At 39.0% G+C, this 4,786-nt stretch overlaps 1 pseudogene; it reads right to left on the reverse strand.

Moving 5' to 3' along the window:
- Nucleotides 1–294: 294 nt before the first annotated feature.
- On the reverse strand, nucleotides 295–3,282 carry LOC128520185 (interferon-induced very large GTPase 1-like; annotated as a pseudogene).
- Nucleotides 3,283–4,786: the final 1,504 nt, after the last annotated feature.

The raw sequence follows: 4,786 nt of genomic DNA on the forward strand, positions 1-4,786 counted from the left end.
ACAACACATTTATTTAAATTCCCGAATGTTGCTTACGGCAAGTTGCGTCGCGGCGCGCCGCGCGCTTAATTGAGGCATCCCGCGGGAAAACACTCGCAGTCTTAATGGCCACATCTGTACACATCAGTGGAGCAAATGATAGTGACTAATTTGTTTCCACCATGTCCTTGAGGTCTGTGTACAGAAGCACAGTGACATGTACTGTCTGAGCTTCTGCTTTGCAGAATGGACACTGTTTCCCACAACTAAACACACGCTTGGACAGCTCATCTTGTGGTTTGATTTTGAGTGTTTTTAGTCTTTAACAAAACACTCATAGGAATGTATGTGGCCCACATAGTTCTGAAAATCACTCTCAGTCAGTAGTTGTCTTAAAAGTGAGTACTAAAAAAAATGCTTGAGTGCTGAATCGAAATGCATTGTCCCTTTGCAGCATTATGTCAATGATATCTGGTCTTAGTGAGTTACTAATGAATGTCTCAACTGCAGTACTCAGGCAGATGTTTGTGAATTCTTTAGCATTTCTCTTACACTGATCATAATTATTAAACAGATCTTTGAAATCAGCACTGTACTTTTCTTTGAATGGCTCAAGGCTTTGCAGTGGGTCATTCTCTTTAATAAAGCAGTCATGCATGTCCTGGAATTCTTACAGAAATAGCACAAATGTGAAGCTTAAGAAACAGCTAAAAGTCCTTAAAAAATCCTAAACTCTTGTTTAAAGTCAAATTTCTATCAATTATTTGGAAGAGCTGCTGAATGTGAATGTCATGATAATCTGATTTCCTTTGTTTTTTTTCCTCATTTATTAATTGTAGACATGCATCAGTGACATTGTCTGCCAGCTTTTGTAGGTCTTTTTGTAGAAATGACTTGTAATGATTTATTTTAATAAATGTTTCAGGTGATGCAATGAATGTAATGTCTCTTTCCATATGCGTCTAAACTCGCACAACTTAACCTTTTACAGACAGAGCCTCCCTTTTGTTCAATGTTCAGTCATAATTGTTTAAAAACACTGTCAGATATTGTTTGTTTTCTCAATCCTTTAAATGACAGCTCATCAAGTATGTTCTTCAATATGTTTTTAAAAGATGTGTCAAGATGCTTTTCAGACATAGTTTTGGAATGTCTGCTTCTGCGGAACACCTCTAGAAGTTTAAGCCCTTCCTTTTCCATTTTGTCCGTATTGTCACAGTCAGGCCAGGCTCCGAAACAAATCAGACTCAGCGACCTCTATCACCAGAATACTAATCACCACCACCTGAAGCCAATCAACCGGAACACATAAAGACCACGCACCACGCCTCAGTCGTCGTCCGAGCTCGTACATACGAGGGTGGACTCTTCTCATGATCTTCCGAATGAAAAAAGAAACACTTACCTGTTTACTTACCTGTGTCTCTGTTTTCAGAAGCTTTCCTGATCACCGTCCCTGGACGAGGTAGCGCCGCAGTACCGTGGTGCGTGGGTCTCCGCCGAATCTCCTCGACACTTGATTCACTCCGGTACGGCAGTACTCTCTTGGGCACTACATAAAAGAACCAAGTCACCGTGGGTCGTACCTAGTAACAAGTAATCCTCTGAAGCGTTCTTCTCTGTTTCTACCGATGCTCCATTGCCATAGCCTGCCGCTAAGTACGCTAACTGCTAATAAAACTACTCATCTTGAAACTTACCTCTGTGTGAAGTCCATCTTTGTTACACGTATGTGTTTTCTTGATGTTTTTTTAATTATTCTTCCCTGCCCTAATCTCAATAACTTCCTCTAGTTTACTCAGCACTGAGTTTTCTGTTTCTGAAGCCTCATGTTTCAGGGGACCTCAGTAAATCTTGCAGGTTTGTGTTTTCAAGTTTTGATTTCATCATCACAAAATTGGCCACTTTGTTTTCTGCAGATGGTAACCACTGAAAAATATGCTTTTGGAAAGATCATTCCCATTCATGAAATTCAGTGCACAGCTTCATGTACGCATCAGCTACCAAGCTCTTCATAAAATCGAATATGAAATTTTTATATTTTTCTGCATTCCATAAGCTTTTTGTCTACTCCAAAAATTCTGCAATGCTGTTTTTAGATGTTTTCTTTTCGACAAGAATGTCCATCATGTTCTTTTTGAAGTCATAGACAGCCTCAGAGTAGCCAGCATTAACTGGTGCCATTGGTTTGTTACCATGTCAGAGTCCAGGTATATACCAGTTGCCAGTCTCTGGATCATACTCCATTACATCAGTAACCGTCTTGTAGTCTTTCTTGTTTTCCATCTTGGCTGCTGCTTCAGGCATCTCATTCAGCTGCTCTAACAGAAGCTTCCTGTCTCTCATGTTTTTGTCGTGTCCTGAGACATCAGCTACATTCTGATTCACAAATACACACTCTGGCTTTTTGCTTCATTCATCCTATGAAATGCATGTACCACAATCTGCAGAATGTCCTGTATTTCTGTAGAGTTCTCTACATGGTTTTGAGTTGGTGCTAAACATGGTGTTTAGCAAAGTCGACTTGCCTGTGCTTTGGACTTCTAATACTGTGACAACCATGATCTTATTCTTGGGTTGCACAAAAATATTCAACTCTTTCAGTACATCACTAATCCACCTTAGAGGTATATTCGAAGCATCTCTATCAACTAGTTCAAGGGGAAATCTATCTAAAAGGAGCTCAGCACACAGTTTGGGAAAGTGTAGCATTTGTTGTCGTGACCGCATATTTTCTGTGCAGCCTTATACCCATTTCCCTCAAAAAGTGTTCAGTTTCTAAATCATTTTTAGAAATCTGTCTGTAAGCTGTGCAATCTCTTCCTTGTTCTCAGATGATTCTTAACATTTCATTCTCCTTTATATTTCAAAATATTCTGATTTGCGGCATTACGAAGCCTGCACTCTTCTTTTTTTAATTTTGCATTTTTTTTTCAAAATCTCACCTTGTAAAGGAGGCTGTTCTTATTTAAACTTCAGTATGTCCTGTATCTTTCTAGTGATCTTATTTGCAGTTCCTTTTGCATTTTGTCACTCCAACCTGTCTTCATCAATTGGAATCCCTAATTCATGTTCAATCAGGTAAACTAAGTCGCTGGAAAATTAGGCATGAAGGCACACAATAATCTGTCCGAGAATGGTGGTTTGGTGGAGTGTTATAAAGACAGAAGTGATGAATGAAGATTAAGAACCGGTGTGCTTGGAGCCGGTGCATGAGGCGGCACAAAGAAAGGAGTAGAGTCGAATTTGGAGCGGAGGCACAGGTGATCATGACTTACCTGAGAAATGCGTGTGACCGGGCATGCCTTAATAGTATACACACAAATACCACCTGGTGTTCTTGAGGGAGTCTCAGGATGAAATTGATGAAAATCTGCTATCAAAGAGCAGTCCTGATCTTCTCCAGTTCTGGAACCCAGCAGGTGGCCTCCCTGTACTCCCAGAATTACCTGGGGGCTTGGGCTTTTAATTGGCAGGCCTATACCAGATGACCTGCTTGACCAAAGTTAAAACAGGAGCCTTCATCATGACGGTTCTGGTGCTCCAATCAATTTACATGGGGTCAGTTGGTGTTTTAAAGGGAGGCAGGGTGGAGGTTTGAGCAGAAACCGGAGTTTTAAGTAGCTGATGGTTTTTGCTGTGGTGATCCTGTTTGTAGAATTAAATGCATGTACCCAGGTTCATGAATTCTTGGAAGGTGGATGGAAGCTTTCGAGCTGCCAAGATGGCGACTGATTAACATTCAGGTTCCGAAGCTCTGCATTCATATATAGTAAATAGAAGATTTAATATTTAAAAGGACAAACAATATCACAATTTTTACTGATTTTAGGAAGTGTTTTTTCATTCTTTCATTCTTATAACTTGTCAATGAGTACGATGAAAGAAGTTAAACTTGCATGCGGTGTCGTGCATTCTGCCGCAAAGAAATCTCTGGATGCAGTGTCAGTGACACATTGCATGCCTCAAGATTAAAGTTCCCTTATCTGAAACTCCTAAGCTACCTCCCAAAAAACAAAAATACAGTACCTGGCACTATGTGAAAAAGTTATTTGTCCCAAAAGTTACTTCCCAGAGCACAATGACAACTTATCAAAGCTCATAAAAGAACTCAGAACAACATCTAAAGAACTGCAGTTTAAGACCTCAGTTAAACAGGTGGTTCATGCTTGAAAACCCTTTACTGTGGCTGAATTTTAAAACATTCTACAAAGGAGAGTCTGCCAAAATTCCTACAGAGCAATGTTATCGGTTATTGCAAACAAACACTTTATTGCAGTTGTTGCCTGCCAAGGGTGGCAAAACCAGTCATTAGGTTCAGGGAAAATTAGTTTTAACCCTACGGCCAACTACCGTAGATCAGGGAAGCTTTTTTTTTCTTGTAATACATAAAATCATCATTTAAAAACTGCATTTTAATATGAATCTATAAAGTTTGACCAATATGCAAAGAAAAAAAAATGGCAGGGGAACAATCCGTTTTCATGACAATGTACATGACTGTAAACTGAGGCAAGTTAAGGTGAAGTGCCATGTTCTGTCATAAAAAGCTGATATTTTGTTATTTAAGGCTGTTTTGGGGGGTTTAATTAACATTATCCCATCATAGTTATGAAATGCATTCTAAAAGTTGCTTCTTCTAAAATTAATTAATTTTGACACTTTTTGCATTAGATTTTTATGCTTTATTGTGCTTCAGTAAATAAATGTAAATAATGTAAATGTAAATAATTCATGATTATATTGCCAAAAAGAACAAACATGGCTTCTTAGATATTCCAATGACAGTTTAAAGAACTTAACCTAT

The sequence above is a fragment of the Clarias gariepinus genome, chromosome 1, assembly GCF_024256425.1.
Source record: "Clarias gariepinus isolate MV-2021 ecotype Netherlands chromosome 1, CGAR_prim_01v2, whole genome shotgun sequence".
Lineage (NCBI taxonomy): Eukaryota > Metazoa > Chordata > Actinopteri > Siluriformes > Clariidae > Clarias > Clarias gariepinus.